Source organism: Astatotilapia calliptera, chromosome 19, assembly GCF_900246225.1.
Source record: "Astatotilapia calliptera chromosome 19, fAstCal1.2, whole genome shotgun sequence".
NCBI lineage: Eukaryota > Metazoa > Chordata > Actinopteri > Cichliformes > Cichlidae > Astatotilapia > Astatotilapia calliptera.
In genome coordinates, this window is record NC_039320.1 from 11704156 (window position 1) to 11722234 (window position 18079).

An 18079-nucleotide genomic window follows, 5' to 3' on the forward strand; every position below is an offset into this window, starting at 1 on the left:
TCTGATCACAATGGGAGGGAGGGCCTTTAGCTGCTCTGCCCCTCGACTTTGGAATTCCCTACCCCCGGACCTCAGAAATATTAGTTCATTCTCTCTTTTTAAGTCCACCCTCAAAACTCATCTGTTTAAAATTGCCTATTCTTAAATTTCTGTATGTTTTAACTTTTATCTTCTATTTTTACCATTGTGTATATTTCCAGTTTTTATCTGTTGTACAGTGTCCTTGGGTGCTTTGAAAGGCGCTATTTAAATAAAATGTATTATTATTATTATTATTATTATTATGTGATTGTGTTTAGTAGTAGCAATTACTGGACAACCACAGCTGTCAACAACAGCTGGTAACCCCCAGCCCACGTTAAAATGATTTAGAGGACCCAAACAGATTAGCCACAAGGGACTGAATGTTAAAATCCTTCTTTAAAATCTGGGTTGTGGTAATTTATGGGTGATCTGTCAGTGTGCGTCTTCCTCAGTCTCCACTCCTCCTCTCTATAGTCTTGTATTAAAATGAGGTTTTTTTTCCTCAAGCGCTGAGTTTGTGGATCTAGAAGAAGCATGTTATAGGGTGTCAATAGAAGAACTGTGGTACTGCATGGGGAAGTCAAAAGTGACAGATGTGAGGCTAGTGCAGGACATTTACTGCATAGTTAAAGGCTAAAAGGTCCATTCAGAGGCAAGAAGTGATCAGGGACTATGTTTAAAGATACCTATAATTCCTAAATAGATCATGCAGTGCAACAGGTAATATTGTTAAACTCCTTGAATTAAAGCTAAAAGTCTCCATTTCAGTCTCACCTTGATTGTTTGATTATTATTATTTTTAAATCCCCTTCAATAGTATGATAGTATGGTCCAAAATGAGGGGGAAAAACAACATTGTCATGCTTTAAACCCTTGTGGACTTTAAACAGCACTTCTTATTTTGCCATTGTGTGATGGTGACAAAAACCTGCAACCAGCTAATTAGTAGAGACAGGAGTGACAGCCGGGCAGTGATCAGGCAGTTCAATCTTAATGATGATTAATGGTTCCTGACTTGTGCACTTCTGTCTTACAGGAGTAGTTTTCACTTGCTGAGGAAGAATGAGAAATTACTGAGAGAGCTGAAGAACCTGGATTCACGGCAGTGGTGAGGAGCCTGGAAAAAAAATCCATCTTTTCTGTTCATTCAGCTTTTTGTCGGATCATACTTTGAACCGGTTTGGTGTTGCAGCTTTAATAGGTTCTCATCTGTTTTGTTTTGTTTTTTCTTCATTCTCTTCCAGCCGTGAAACCCATAAAATTGCAGTATTTTACGTGGCTGAAGGCCAAGAGGACAAACACTCCATACTGACTAACACAGCTGGCAGCCAGGCATATGAGGACTTTGTTTCTGGACTGGGGTGGGAGGTGAGAACACATTTATACATATATTACTTATCATTATTATGGATTTAGCATTATCAGGACCATTTCAAAGTAATGAAAACCTAAACAGTCACCTGTATGTTTTATTCTTTTTAGCAGTGTGTGATGAAGCAAAACACATAATTAATGCAATAACAGTAATATTTCAGCCTATGAAACCAAATACTGTGAATTCTGCTTAAGTCATCTTTAGTGAATACATGTACTCTAAGGTTTAATATGATCAGCTTTGGCACACAGCTGTGGCCCACCTTGTTCAAACCTTCTGTTTGTGAATGGCAGCCAATCAGGAGGATGCCAGGAGGAAAATTCACATTTTAATTAGGCAAAATAAGTTAAAACAGTTTGCAGATACTCATATGCTATGCCTCAGAGCTTGGATTGTTTTTCACTGGTGATTGTTGATAAAAATTGTGGGGGCTTAGAAGGGCGTGAACCACTGGCTTAAAGGGGAAGGAGCTAAAGTGGCTCGTTTCATACAGAGGTGGAACATTAAGCCGAAGTAAAAGATAAATAGTTATATTTTGAACTAGAATCCATGCAGTGCTATTCCAGCAGAGTTCAAGAATTAAGATCTGGAGAAAGGAAGTTTGAAATTTGGGAAATTAGCTGGTTATTTAGGATCATTTACTGCTACTGACAAAAACTTGTTTTCTTTATAATATGTTAGCACTTTGATTAGAATATAGCGTGAACACAATCCACAGCATTTATAGCCTTACATAATATGAAATAAGCTAACTGAACGCAGAGGTTATATTTTGCTAAATGGACCTCGCTTGATATTGTTTGTGTGCTTGGGCCATTTAGGTGGACCTGCCCACTCACTGTGGTTTCATGGGAGGCCTTCAGAGAAATCGCAGCACAGGCCAGACCACTCCTTACTACGCCACTTCCACTACTGAGGTCATCTACCACGTCTCCACTCGCATGCCCCACGACCAGGACCTTAACCTCACCAAGAAGGTAACACACTCGACACAGTTTATCTAGACATGCAGATGGATGTATACAGGCTCTCTGTGAAGGGTGCTAGTTCCTCTTCGGTGTTTTTTGTTTTATTTTGTTTCTTATAGAGTGTTAATAGTGCTCCCCACTGTAGCAGTAGTAAATTTATAACCAGTCGCAATTAAGTATGAAATATGTGTCATTAGCAGCACTTTATTTGCTGTTTTGGGCAACACAAAAAACCACTGTGACATTTCAAAAATTGTCAAAATTGCTTGATAGATGGATGGAAACATCTCCCAGACTACATCTGACTGTGTTTTATGTGCTGTGGAAAAGAGTAATTAGTAATAATGAGCATGCTTATTGTTCTAATTTCACTTCTTTTATGTAGTGAGGGGACAAGAACTCCTTAGTCCTTCTTTTCGTCCACCCACACCTCTTTGATGAGCATAGGTACACACTCACACCACTCTGATGTCAGTGCTTCTACCCCACACCAATGCATTCAATAATTCCTCGGAGCAATCACGCCTGTATTTGTGCAGTGTGGCGCGTGGGGTTGTATCAGCCTCTAGGCAGCCAGGTTTATTGTGCGTGTGTGCGGTTGTGTGTGTGTGTGTCTGTGTACACACCTGTCATCCCCCAGGCACTGGGCGCTCTGCACATGGCCATAATGTCCCCATAATCAGATCATACTTCCTGCTTCTCGGCCTATCACGTCGCTTCAGGCTCCTGATTGGATTATCACCGCCTGGTCCGACACCATCAGTCTCCCTGATCAGCTGATGGCCCCATCAAACACGCATAGTCACATACGGACACGCACACACGCCACTGTGAACCCGTTTAACGTGACACAAACACACATCCACGGCAGGTTTCATGCACATCCATCTGCCCAAATAACCGCACAGCCATACATTTGTGTTAATGCTGGACAAAGCGAGTGTACACAGGCTTACAGACACAGTTTGACAAACGTGTCCACAAACAGGTTAAACTGAGATTTATCATTGCCACCCACTGAAAATACAAACAGTGTTGTCCATCGCAGGACATTTTTCCAGGTGTACGTCGTGGTCTGTCTCATCTGTGCAAAACACGATTAAATGATTAAAGCTGCATTACACCAGGTGATCGTGGCATCAGAGATGACATCACTCTGAGCTTCGTCACTGAAACATTTTTAAAATAAAAGTACAGCTCAGAGAGGCATATCAGACACCAAGACTCCAGACTGCCTTAAACTGTGCCACCTAATTGTTCTGACACCCAAAAAATACGACTTGAGGCTCATAACTCTTTCTTAAAGTGCAGTAATGGAAAGAGCATCAGTTCCCAGTATTACTGATGACTGTGAGTATCCTGCAGACACAGGAGGGGGTTTAGATTTATTCAAGGCAAAACTTCACAGATATATCAACTTTATGCTTTTCCCATCAAGTTCTGTCAGGTTAATTAAGCCTATAACTCACTGTATTCAGGTAAATTCAAGTCAGTGCTGCATGTTGGCGAAATCACGTCCAAATGTGTTAAATAATGCTTACATTTAAAAAAAAAAAAAAATTTAGTTGACCCCAAGCTTGTATACGAGCTGAGGATCAAGCGATGAACTCCAGGGTCAATGCAAAAGTGCAAAAACCTGCAATTCCTCCAGTGGCCACTTGATGCTGGCTAAACAAGTGAGTCAGTTCACAAAGACTAAATAACCCAGTTAATAACTAATATCCCCATCGAAACAACTGTACTGTTGTAACTACGGAGCCCCGCAGGGGACATGGGAGAAAAAAAAATTAAGACGGACTTTTGCGGGATCTCGCAAAACTATCTCGGGATCTCGCAAAACTATCTCGGGATCTCGCAAAACTATCTCGGGATCTCGCAAAACTATCTCGGGATCTCGCAAAACTATCTCGGGATCTCGCAAAACTATCTCGGGATCTCGCAAAACTATCTCGGGATCTCGCAAAACTATCTCGGGATCTCGCAAAACTATCTCGGGATCTCGCAAAACTATCTCGGGATCTCGCAAAACTATCTCGGGATCTCGCAAAACTATCTCGGGATCTCGCAAAACTATCTCGGGATCTCGCAAAACTATCTCGGGATCTCGCAAAACTATCTCGGGATCTCGCAAAACTATCTCGGGATCTCGCAAAACTATCTCGGGATCTCGCAAAACTATCTCGGGATCTCGCAAAACTATCTCGGGATCTCGCAAAACTATCTCGGGATCTCGCAAAACTATCTCGGGATCTCGCAAAACTATCTCGGGATCTCGCAAAACTATCTCGGGATCTCGCAAAACTATCTCGGGATCTCGCAAAACTATCTCGGGATCTCGCAAAACTATCTCGGGATCTCGCAAAACTATCTCGGGATCTCGCAAAAGTTTTAGACGCATTCTTCCCGTTAGCTCGAAGCTAACGGGAGGTCGAGACCCACTACAGCCGGGAGGAACATCGCTTTCCCAGCAAATCGTGCCTCGACCTCCCGGTCGGCTTCGAGCCGGCGTCCGAAGAATGCGGCTAAAAGTTTTGCGAGATCTCGCAAAACTTTTGCGAGATCTCGCAAAAGTCCGTCTTAATTTTTTTTTTCTCCCATGTCCCCTGCGGGGCTCCGTAGTAACTCATCTCTCTGATGGGCAGCAGTAAGCTGACAGTTGACTGTAAGGCCTCACCTTCACTAGTTCCAGTCTTTGAACTGGACTAGCTGATAAGTTATAGGCACTAATGTATGTAACGGGTAGTGTAACATAAATCCCACCATGTGTAAAATACAGTATGTGATGTCTACAAACCAAATTACATCATTAAACTTTGCATCCCGGTGCACTATTTAATTAGTCATAAAAGTAACTGCAGTTAAACATTTAAAAGGATCTGTCTTCAGCGTGTTTGTCTCATGGCCGAGGACAAGACTGGCAGCTATCAGAAGGTGTGTACAGAGACCTCTGTACACACCTTCTGGAGGACAACCCCCACCTGCCACCTCCCAGAGGTGGCAGGTGGGGGTGTGTGTTTTGGCAGACATCAAGGTTAATGACTGAGCTGTCACCAGCCCCGACTGTAGTCGGCGTGGGTGTGAATCTCACACACAGTCAGAGGATCACACACAATCCCATCTGTCTTCGAGCCCCTACTCCATCTTTCCGGGGCTTCACTTTGTCTTGTTGTCCACTCTCCATCTTCACACACGCACTCCATCACGGCCAGGGCCACCTAAACCACATATACACACAGACTTCAAAGCCTTGGGGTTATGATGGATACAGCCTATCCAGCTCCGTTTGCAGATCCCTCTCGGTCAATGTTGGTGTTTGAGTAATAATGTATATTTTTCTTCCATTTTGATTCTATTAATTTCTTTTCTTTCTTTTTTGCCTCTCCAGCTCAGACATCTTGGCAACGACGAAGTCCACATCGTCTGGTCAGAACATTCCAGGGACTACCGCCGCGGGATCATCCCCACTGAGTTCGGAGATGTGCTAATCATCATCTACCCCATGAAGAACCACATGTATTCCATCCACATACTCAAAAAACCAGAGGTAAACACGCAGGACTAGGCAGTTGTTCCTTACACACAGACCTTTAAAGCTCATTATTAAAACCTGGCATGGTAATTTAACTGCCCCCTGAGCTTATCACTGATGGCTATCTGTGTCACCTTTTGTGGGAATTGTTGGCCAATCAATGTAATCTTTCCCATTATCAGTGGCAGCAGTGCCAAATTAAAGGAAAAATCGAAACACTTTTCTAAATGCAGCCTTTTTTAGCTGTATTTGTGGCAAAGCAACAATGAAATGTTAAATAAGTGAAATGTTCACTTATTAAAAGTCTTACTTAGTTAGCCATTTTTGTATTTTTTTTTATACTTAGACTTGTGTGGATTTGGGGAAAATTTGGTTGGAGAAAAAAAATGAGAACAATATTTGGTCCATGATTTTATGTTTCCTACCAGACCCCACAGATATGCATCCAGATTGACTAACAATCCTAGAGAGAGTCTTGCCCCAAGTCTTTCTGATCTGGTTAATGTATCAGTCTAAAGCACACAGACATTAATACCACAGCACTGATGGCATAACTCTATTTCAAACAAGCCCTAACACAATAAAATGCTGCTTTTTTTTTCTCTGTGACATAGATACCACAGCACTAATAACATAATCGTATTCTCTTTCATTCATTCTGCAGGGAAAAATATTGAATTATCATGAATCCAAAAACAAGTTAGATAAGATATTCCCTTTGTTGTTGTCCTGAAAGCACATGTATTCGGCCACAGAGCGCATGGCTTGGAGACCTGGTCCACAAATAAACTCAATAAAAGTCCGGCATTAGTTTCTTTGGTGGATTCCACAAGCAAAGCATTGAATTATATGGGAAAGTCAAAGCCTGAATCAAATATTGTATCATTACAAAAATCTGTGGCGTCAATCATTACTTGTCAGGGTCGGTTCAGTAGAACTGAGTAACTCCCACTGTTTCATAAAAATCTAGACTTTTCAGGGTTTTCTTTAAAAAAAAAAAATCTAATTTGAACTATATAAAGGAATAAACGTGGATTTAATGCCAGTTTTGTTCTCTGTAGGTTCCTTTCTTTGGTCCGCTGTTTGATGGAGCCATTGTGGACATGAAGATTTTGCCCACCATGGTGAGAGCGACAGCTATCAACGCGAGCCGGGCCCTTAAATCCCTCATCCCTCTCTACCAGAACTTGTATCCTTTAAAACCCTCATATGAAAATTTAGGATAAAAAGGCAAAGGTAGGATGCTGAAAATGAGTTTTCTCTCTGGTTTTTCTCTTTTCTTGTGTTATATTAGCATATTATTTATATTGTTATGTATTATGTTTGCGTTTTAAGAGATATTTAACCTCACAAGACTCTTTTGCCACAAACTTCAGGAAAAAAAACTTCATTCAAAACTCAAAGGTCTGCAGCACGTGGATTTATGCTATTACCAGCTCTCTGTTTAGGTCTGAAGACTTCAGCTATTCCTGCACTTTGCAAAGTTTTAAGTATCAAGGTGAACGAGAGTCACACCAAATACATATCTAATTTCTTTCTTTCTTTTTTTCCAAATGATTGCTCAGAAGAATTCAGGGGAGTATTTTATTATTATTGGCCTGAAAGAGTTTGCAAAACACTTTAAATATCACTGTGTCTAACCTTCACTGAAACAGGTAGGCTTGCTGACAGCTGACAGCATATCGTCCTTTGCAGCCTCGTGCAGAAAAGGCCTTCAATCTCTTTTTCTTTTGTACTGTGGTTGTAGCTTTTTTTAGTGTTACATTAAACTCTTAAGTCCACTAAATGCAGTCTAAAACTATTTTTAGCAGTTTTGCATCACCTTGATATTTATTTATTTATTTATTTAATTTTTTATGACTTGCCCTGTCATCCACAATTCCACATGCTCTCAAATGATGAGATGTTTTAAAAACTTACATTGAAGTTGTGAGAATGTCGTTTTGCTGTGTGAGCTTTTGAAATCGTTGCACGTGTGAGTGTGAGAGAGAATGTTGGGTTGGAGGATTAAGAATAGCAGATCAATGTCCAGTGCTGTGCAGCTTTCAGAATATGAGAGCTCGTTTGATAGAGCTGCATTTAGTTGCCTCTGAAGTGCTATATATCAAGTGTGCGTGTTTACCCGTGCGTGGCCAGGCAGAGAAGATTGGGATGCACATTCGGAGGGTGTGTATATGTGTGTGTCTGTGAATCCGTGTGTGCAAGGAGAGAAAGGCAGACAGACAGGTGTGCATGCAGTCTGTCTGCCTGATCCGAAGCGATGGTTTGGAAGAAGCCGTGGTCGATAATTATCGATGACTCTCCTCTCTAATGCTGTTCCTAAATGAGAGGCTTTGCTCTCTGGTCTCAGAGACACACAGCCAGATAAGTATCCACATTCATACACACTCTTGATTACACTTACATGGACACAAGAGGTACAGAAATCCAAGTGAATCAATATAAAAACATGCAGATTAATTAACATTTTTCAACCAATATTTTTTTAAAGAAAGACTGTGAAACTAAAAAACAAACAAACACAAAAACCAAAACAGTAATTGTCCCCCATGTCTGTGTGCATATCTTTGTGTTCTCTCTTTTCTTTGTGTTCAAAACTGCCTGATGACCAATTAAAGGAAAAACATAATCACTTCCTGCTGTGACAAAACAAATTTCCCACGTGTGGGACTAATAAAGGTTATCTTATCTTATCTATTCCCTACAGTGAGAGGATCCGGTGGCTCCGTTTTGTCGTGAGAGACTTTGTGCAGACATGCTTTGGTTCCACTTGTCCCTTTGAAAGAGAATCGTCAATACAAAGTTTTTCTGAGTGATCACCTTCATCCTGAAAAACAGGTGCTTTTAACTTCTAGGCTGAACGATTGTAATTCCTTATTATTATTATTTTTTTTTTATTTCTACCAGAATGCTGCAGTGAGATGACTAACATGAAGTGTTTAATTCAGTATTAAATTTGAAATCCTTCTCTTCACATGCAAAGCCCGAATGTCCCCATTATATCTCAAAGACCCCAAAGATACCTTAGTATCGGTGTAGAGCCACTTTGCTCTCAGACTGCAGCCTAACTTGTGTTTCCTATGTTTCCCAAGAGTAGAGCCTTTTGGTATCAGGCAGCTTCAGTTATCAGACTTTGTCCAAGTCATCCAGTTCACCTGGAAGGTGCACACATGTGGGGGATTTGGCACTGAGGTGTTAGACATTATTCTGAGGGAGAAAATCCTTTGAAAGATTGGTGTTCATCCATGCAGTACAGTTCCAGAGCCTCTGTGATTCAGGGTCAAAACTGCTTGGAGCTGTTCTGGTGGCATGTGGCATCACTTCCCCCCCACCTTTACTTTGTCACCTGCCCTGTACATTGTGCAGGTGATGAAAGATGGTGGACCATGTGGATAGACGAGGGAAAGGACAGGGCGAGGAAGCCATTTCGCTCTGCTAGTGATACACAGGCTGTTAGGCTCAGTGTGGGGCTGTAGCTCGTGAGCAAACACCCCCCCTCCCGACAGCTTTGTGTAGGTGTATGTGCGTTTTTGTGCGCCCACTGCTTCTTCCCCACCTTCATGTCTGTTTGTGTTTTTTGTGTTACTCCAGCAATCTTGAGCGAGTGTGCAGACATGTAGACACCTCTGCTAGCGTCCACATGTCCTGCGTTTCCGTGCGAGACTGTGTGTGCACGTCCGTTTACCCACTGCGCACGTTTGTTTGTGAGCATGTGCACTTGGTGACACACTTGTGTCACGCATGCTTGTTTTGGGGTGTTTGTGTGTGTCTGAAAGTGTCCTGGCGCGTATCGATTGGTGGTAGCAGCAGGCCGATGTCTCTGACAGCCTGAATTACAGTAATCAGTCATTATTGACTCCCCATCTCTGTGCTACACACACCACTCTGCTCCTCTTATCTGTCTCTCCACCTCTCCCTCCCTTTGTGTCCCCCACTTCTGTCACTCCTTTCCTCCCTCCCTCCCTCCCTCAAACTCTGGGACCATCTATCTTTACACTCACATCCCTGTACGTCTTCTTGTGGCCTTTTCCACCTCCTCCTGCTTCTATCTCGTATCTGTGGCCCTCATCATCTTTTCCTCTATCTTCCTCCCTAATTCTTTCCCTGCATTGTCTCTCTTGTCACTCTAATTCCTTTATCTTCGCAAATCCTTTTTTTCTATCTCTGTCGTACTGTCTGTTTTTCATCTTTTTCACATTTATTACTTTTCGTTCTTCATTCAGTTTTTCTCCCCCAGATCTTTTTCTTGTCTGTTCATTCTCATTGTCCTAAAGTGAGGGAAAGAAGCTTCATGATGTAATAGCAACCCTTTAAGACAAACTTTTCTCAATAATATTTCCCTGTTGGCATTTTTCTTCCAGCTAGGTCCCCTCAAGTATGAAGGACTGCAATAATAAAAAATAAATAAAGTAAAAAATGTGTAAATAAATTGTTAATAATAATAATAATAATAATGGATACTTTATTGATCCCCATGGGGAAATTACTTGTTTTTCTCTGCATTTGACCCATTCACTCTGTGAAGCAGTGGGCAGCCCACTAAGCAGGCGCCCGGGGAGCAGTGTGTAGGGACGGTACCTTACTCAGGGGTACCTCAGGGTAGCCGTTAAGTGGATTCAAACCGCCGACCTTCCGATCATGGGGCGACCACTTTACCTACTGAGCTATCCCTGCCCCTTACTTACTTAGTTACTTAGCTTAATTACTACGTGCCTCAGTTCTCATCATTAGGGCAATTGAAGGCCCTGTCGTTATGAAATGCAGTGATAGATATAGAAAAGAATGCATTATGTTCAGAAGCTAATGCAGAAATAAGGGCATAGACTTAAAAATAATAATAATTTCTTAAATAAAGCAGGAGTCTCGAGATATATATATATATATATATATATATATATATATATATATATATATATATATATATATATATATATATATATATATATATATATATATATATATATATATATATTAGGGGTGCAACGATACACAAAATTCACGGTTCGGTTCGGTTCGATACTTTGGTGTCACGGTTCGATATTTTTTTCGATACAAAAAAAATGTTCATGCCTTTTTAATTTGTCATTTATTAAAATTATAAATATATATTTTAACACAAAAGTACAGTTTTTAAATTTAACCCTAACCCTTGTGCGTTTTGTTTTTTAGCTCGTCATATTGCAGCCACAGAAATTCTTTTGTCCATGAAACCATAAAGCTGCACTTTCGTTTTGCCTTATAGTCTGATTTGTCATAACTTCTCCGTTTTGTGGTAAGCTTTTCTTTGGCTGTCACTTCTTCACCCTGACCTGTCTTATTTGGCTCAGCAGAACTAAAATATATATCTGTCTGTGAAGGTTCTCAATCATCCAGGTCATCGTAGTGAAATATATATCCTGCCGCACTCACATAAGCTCAGCGATTCTCTGCGTGATCAACCTCTCACATGTTTAAGCTGCGGGAGATTTCACTTGTCATGTTTGCATAGTAAGCTAACAATTAATAAGACGATGTCAGAGGAATTGGTGCACAAATTATCATCACTCACAGATCAGTGCTGTCGCTCTCTATACACAGTTCGCGCGATTGCAAAGTGAAAGCAAAAAAACAAGCGCAAATTCAAACACGATTTCAATATGTCACATATTGACAGTGGCTCACCCAATGACATAATTACCCAGCTACATTTCTGAAAGAATGCAAAAGCATTGACATATATTTTTCCTTCCTACAATAGCCCGACAGGCAGGGCAGAGAGAGATTTTGGAAGCCCGACTGAAAAAATCGCTAGCCCCGGGACGTCGGGCTAGCGATATTGCAAGCCCTGTATCTGATTGAGGAATCACTCATCTTTGGAAAAGAGAGTTTATTACAGAGAAATGTCTCTTTCCAAAATAAAAGCTATACTATCCGTTTCTTCTGGGCTATATTCTCAGCAGCATATTAAACATATCAGGTCTCCATAAGGAGAATCCTGTGCTAACAGCTGTCTAAATGACTCGGCTAAAGTTTGTAGCATGCATGCTTGTTTTTGTCTTTGCACTAGGATGATGTCGGTGTAAATGTGCAGTCATATTCGTTGTGTTCCCACTAGTGCTTTCAGGTTAATCTCGTTGAAATAACCTTAACGCCACAACACGGCAAATCTCCGTTAACGAGCTACCCTATACAGAGGGGCTAGACGGCCAACACGTTAACGAGCTAACTGCGCTAACACACTAGCTCCCACCCATGTAATTGAGCATTGCATGGCACATCCAACATACTGTTTTACTTTAGTCCATGACTCGCTTACCTTCAGGGTCATACGTCACATGAAAACCAAAATAATTCCAAACGCCAGATCTGAATGAGGGTGGGGAGGTCCACTTCTGTCTCGCTAGCTTGCCCCGCGCTCTTCCTTCTGACCATGCTGTCTGTGTTGAGTGCTCAGTGAATCTGCGTTCGACTACTCCGCCTAGGCTGCACTCTCGAGCCTAGGCGGAGTAGTCAAATGCAGATTCACTGAGCGCTCAACACAGACAGCATCGTCAGAAGGAAAGTTGATAAAATAAATTACAAATTTTGTATTGTTCTTTTTTTTTTCTCCCCTTTGGTTTTCTTTCTTTCTCTCCCCCTCTTTCTTTCATTCTTTCCCCCTGTCCTATCCCACAGTCATGTCTGTCCCGTTTGCAACTGAAAATAAAATAAATTCATAATTATAATAAAGGTCAATCAAATGGACCAATATGATGATCCACTTAAAATAAATCCTCTTGGCATCTTTCTTGGCCTCAAGACAACAATTCTGATGGCTATAGATCCAAACGGGACACAAAAAAAAAAAAAAAAAATTTGAAAAAAAAATTTTGAAAAAAATTGTATTGTTCGTTTAATGTCTTGTTTATTTGTTCTTAAGGGGGGCTTTACAACAATTACAACATACCTGGCCAAGCAACGACATCTTGGGTCTTAAAAAAAGCCTCTATAAGGGGGCGTGATACAGCACATTTCTAACCTTAAAACATTTAAATGTTACATTTTGCCACTTGAGATCAAATGTAAATCAGAGCAAAACACTTTTTCATGGGTGCAGTAGTTGTTTTGTTGTTGCACTGACCCAGGTCTTTGTGATAAGTTGTGTTTAAAACGACACAACAGCTTGTGCTACGATGAGCATCTTCATCTCTCTGTGGCGGCTGCAGTGATCAAACCTTTTTCCAGCTGCGGTTGGTTTCATTGCTTTGTTTTGTTCAGCTATTACAGAAAAGGAAGCTTCACACAAATATACGGATCATGCCTTTTTCTGTGTTTCAACCATGGTTCCTTTTTCCCCCCTGATTTTCAGCTGTTGTTGAATATTTGCAAGTGGCTTCCTGCTCAGAGTGAATTAAACTGTTTGGAACATTTATTCTAACATGTGGTTTGTGGAACTTGAACTACATCTCCAAACGTTGATTCTGTTCATCTGGACGTAGCGTTTTCAGTGGGAGAAATGTTTCGTCACTCATCCAAGTGACTTCTACAGTCTCAGCTGACTGCAGGTTTCCCCAATCTTATAAACAGTACATTTGCCTAATGACTGAAACCAGCCCACTCCTTCATCATGATTATGCAAATTCTCATGACCACTGATCAACTTGAACTACATTTAAAAAATAATATTAGTAGCCCATGCTTTGTATTCCTGTCATTCAGTGTTATAGAAATCATTTGAGACTCCTAATGTCAAAAAAATTAAAAGAAACTAAAATGCTTGTGATATGTTACATCGAAGATTATGCATTTGTTGGCAAATTTTTGCCCCATATATGAGGGACCAGAACCTATGAAATGGACTTAATATTCTGTTCATTATGACCAGAAATGAGTGTCTGAGCTCAAAAACTCATCAGGAAAGTGTTTAGAGATCAGGGCCCGAGGCCTTTTTGTCCTCATATTCTTCTACAGGAGCAGGAGTTTCTTTGCAACCACAGGTATCTCCCCCTGGTGGCTGTTGAAAGGATTACAGGTTTATTAAAGGTTTAAGACCAGTTTCATTGGCTTCCCTTTTCTGACCTTTTGTACTGAATGTGGTTGGGCATCAAACAGTTTGTCCAGCTTAGCAGAAAGGCTAATGTCAGTTAGCACTAGTAAGTACTGCTAGCGGTCATCGTATGGTAATCTCATTCTTGATCTGCATGTTTTTGTTTTAGCAAAGATTTTACGTCAGAAGACCTTCCTAACCCAAGCCTCCCATTGGTGTGAGCTTGGGGCCAACGCTCGCATGTGTACACTGGTTTTCTGACTGTAGAGTAGTTGAGATTTGAAGAGAGATGAATGATTCATATCTTCCTGACATACCTGTGAATTCGGCAACACGGAATACATGAGGCTTAGATGTCCTTGTGTATGAATCTCCTTCAGTTCTGCATAAAGCTTCAGCTGAGTGCTGCATTGTAACATTGACTGATAGGACCTCGCTGAGGGGCTGACACAGAAGCAAAATGAGAGAAGGTTGGCAAGACAAAGTATGTCAGTGTTAACTGGCATTTTTCTCGTCTTTCTTCCCCGTTCTCTCTCTCTCCCGCTCTCTCTCTGTCTGCCTTCTTCCCTCTCTCCCCCTCTCTCTGTCTCTTGGCCCTCAGGGCAGTCCATCTGCCTTTTCTCTCTCTCTGATCTTTCATTCACCGTGACCAGAGCCATCCAAAACCACACAGCACACTCACACACAGGGTGCCAGGCTGCTGGGGCAGCTGTGTGTAAGCACAGCTCTATCTCACATATCAGCTCACTGCAGCAGCAGAAGCAGTCCAAAACTCCCCAACACATGCATGCACACACTCTTCATATAGGCCTTACTACACTCGCACGTGTCACGATGAACAATAACACAAAGCTGGTATTAGAAACTTCCCTTCTCTTCCCGCTGATGACTCGTGTTAGCACACACGCAGCCAGTCTTTAGTCACGTAAAGAATAGCCCATCAGATTGGAATCAGTCCTCCTGAACTTATAGATTAGACCAGATAAAAGTGTGGAGCAGACTGCTGGGTATCATCGCTCTTTAAGCGACACCAGCGTGTCGGGATCCAGATGTGATTTGCGTAGCCCTACTGTAGATCATCTCTATCACAATTCCCTTGGATTTATTACTGGGGAAAGTTGCGAAGCTGTTCGTAATTAACTTTAATGTTTTTTACCATTACTTTTAAGACTTGAAAACATGGGTTACAGTGCATGTTTGCAAGAATGCTTTGCTTTTGATATTACCCTTGTGAATGAAGAAAGCATGCACCATTAGAGGTGGGAAAGTCATATGTCAGCCTGCAGCATAAAACCTGCTTTTTTTATGTGCCTGCTTGTCCTTGACTAAAGTAATGTTGATTTCATGACAAAAAGTTGAAGTAAACCTTTAGATCGTGGCACTTTGAGTGGGTGTAAAATTAATTTGATTCTCATTATTAAAAGATCTTAAAAAGTGTTTCAGCCCTGAAGCTTTCATGTAGCAGTCTCCTGTGTTTATAGTTACGAGTCCTCAAAATGTTAAAAACTGACATGAATTATTTTTTAAAAGCACAAAATTTCAAAACAAACCATAGTAGGAAGGTAAAATTTTGTTTGTTGTACCAAACACAAAATCAGCTGAGTGTGAAAGTGGAAACTTGATCTCTAAATCTGATGCTTTTTATAAGAGGTGACTTGAATCTTTACCTTATTGAGTAAAATCTGTTTTCCAAGCTAAAGTTGAGTTTTGTGACCGTGAGTCCGTCTAAGCAGAGTCATCATGCTGGCCCACTGGTCACCTAGCTGCAACTACTACAGCTGCTCTACCATCTGATAACGGTGTGTGTGTGTGTGTGTGTGTGTGTGTGTGTGTGTGTGTGTGTGTGTGTGTGTGTGTGTGTGTGTGTGTGTGTGTGTGTGTGTAAGAGTAGGCTGTGGCCATCCTCCATCTGCTCCTGTGTGATTGTGGTTTTTGGGGAACAATGTTGGAGAGACACTAAGCTGCTATACACACACGGACACACACACACAGGCTGCCAGCAAATGTTTGTGTGTGCATGAATTTTCAAATATATCACCTAACCATTTACACTTACACAAAATGTAAACATGAAGTGCATGTGTATAAACGTTACTTTCAGGATTAAAGGGTGTGTGTGTGTGTGTGTGTGTGTGTGTGTGTGTGTGTGTGTGTGTGTGTTGGTTGTGTGGGACGTCCCCTCTAGTAGTTGATTGGCAGAGATAGCTGCACTGAGGCTGGGGTCAGCATATGGCTCAGTATGATAGCGATGCTCTGTTTTTAGTGTGTGTGTGTGTGTGTGTGTGTGTGTGTGTGAGCGTCATTGCCTTTCTCTCGCTTTCACACTCTGTTCCCACTGAAATGGTGGCAGCTCTGGGCATGTAGCGCTATTATCCCCCATATCCACACACACACACACAGACACACACACACCAAGGGCAGCCAAACGCCTAGCGGCCTGCCTGGCTTCTCTTTGCCAACTCCCACAATAGAGCCTATTGTCCCAGTAAGGCTACAATCTGCTGTGTGTGACAAGGATGTGTGTGTTTCTCACCACGGTAGAAAGGTGAGGGCAGAGCCTTACAAATTGAAGACATTTTCTTATTGCTGATGCTGAAATGGGGTCATGTTATCCTTAACCTCCCGCAGGCTCCGCTGCACCCGTCAGACACTGGAGAAGCATTTCTTTTGATCTAAAAGAAAGCTGCACCAATGCCTGCGTCATGCTCTCACTGATAAATCTATCACAAACGTACATTTAAAACACTTGGTGAAAAAGTCTTCCATGAGTAAAGCTGCTCCATGATTTAAAATCTGGATGTAAATGAGCATACAACTCTGCGGTGCATGAGGAGCTTCTGCTGGCAGATTGACAGAAATCAGTGCCACACATTGAGTGGCACATACACAATCAGGATTAGGCTAAGGGTCTGTGTATTAGTGCGGGTTAGGGGTAAGGAAATGAATATAAGTCTGTGTGTATGCTTGCAGAGGGGGAGGTGATGGTGGTTAATTGTTTCCCGTCGGGTAGTTAGAGGAAATGAAAAGGGGTGAGGAGGAGGGGTCACGGCTAATCTCTTTCCCATCTCCTTGGGGAAGTCTGTGTGTATGTGTGTGTTGCTTCTAGGATGACTGCCTGCTTCACAGTCACATATTAGCGCTATGATTTCCAAACACTTGAAAGTGGACAGATGTTACAGTTAACATGTGGCCGTGTTTGAGTTAAAGAGAAGTTATTCCCAGGTGTTTTTCAGTTGAATTTCACTGATTATTTTGAAAGCTTAATTTTGTACTTTTGACTGCTTCCTTATTTCCCAAGAGGTCGCCACTGTGGATGGATACACATATTTGATTTTTTGCATCCTTCCTGATGCAACCCTCCCGTTTATCTGGACTCGGGCTGTTCTGGCCCCCTGAGGATGGATGTGTGTTTCCTTCTAGTCTCGAACCAGAAATCTTTTGCATCTCAGGCACATACTTTTGCTGGTTTTGGTTGTACCTCATAGACTATGATATTATGCATGAGAGAAAAAACATTTAGAGACTCCTAAATACAGAAATCTATGTGGTATTTCTCCCTATGGGTGGAGGGATAAAATGATCTTTACATCAGCAGTTTAGGTGGCTTTTAGCAAATTTGACTTATTTAGATGACGTTTAAATTTACAGTAAAGCCTTTAAACTTAAGAGCATATTTCAACACATTTTATATTTCTATTCTAGACCTTGACTAAACTAGGTTTGCTTGATTAGGAGCTGTTTTAGTTCCTCCTCCTTTAAGGCTGCTCACACTTTAAGCTACACCAAATGAATAATTGTTTTGGGATGAACCGCTTATGCTTTGAAGTTGGATTTTTTTTCAGTCCCACAGGTGCATGAAATTAAGAACCTAAAAATGCAAGCTGCCTTTACAAACATTGGTGGAGATATGATTTGTTCTAAAAGAGCTCACTGAATTTTGTGGTACTGAATTAAGATGCCAGTGTTACAACAAGTCAGTTTGTAGAATTTCTAGGAGGGAGTAAATTTCACAATCAGTTGTAAGTAAGACAGATCACATAAAACTACAACGTCCTGTGTATCTGCTGAGTTCCTTTCTGTGGTCTGCTTGTAGATCCACTAACCACTAAGCATTGCCGTTATGGGTTGCGTCCTTCTCCTATATGCTATTCCAGTATTGCTCTGTCTCCAGCTTTGGT

At 41.4% G+C, this 18079-nt stretch overlaps 1 pseudogene; it reads left to right on the forward strand.

Moving 5' to 3' along the window:
* LOC113011948 (ral GTPase-activating protein subunit alpha-1-like) overlaps positions 1-18079 on the forward strand; it is a 49748-nt pseudogene that overhangs the window by 17589 nt on the left and 14080 nt on the right.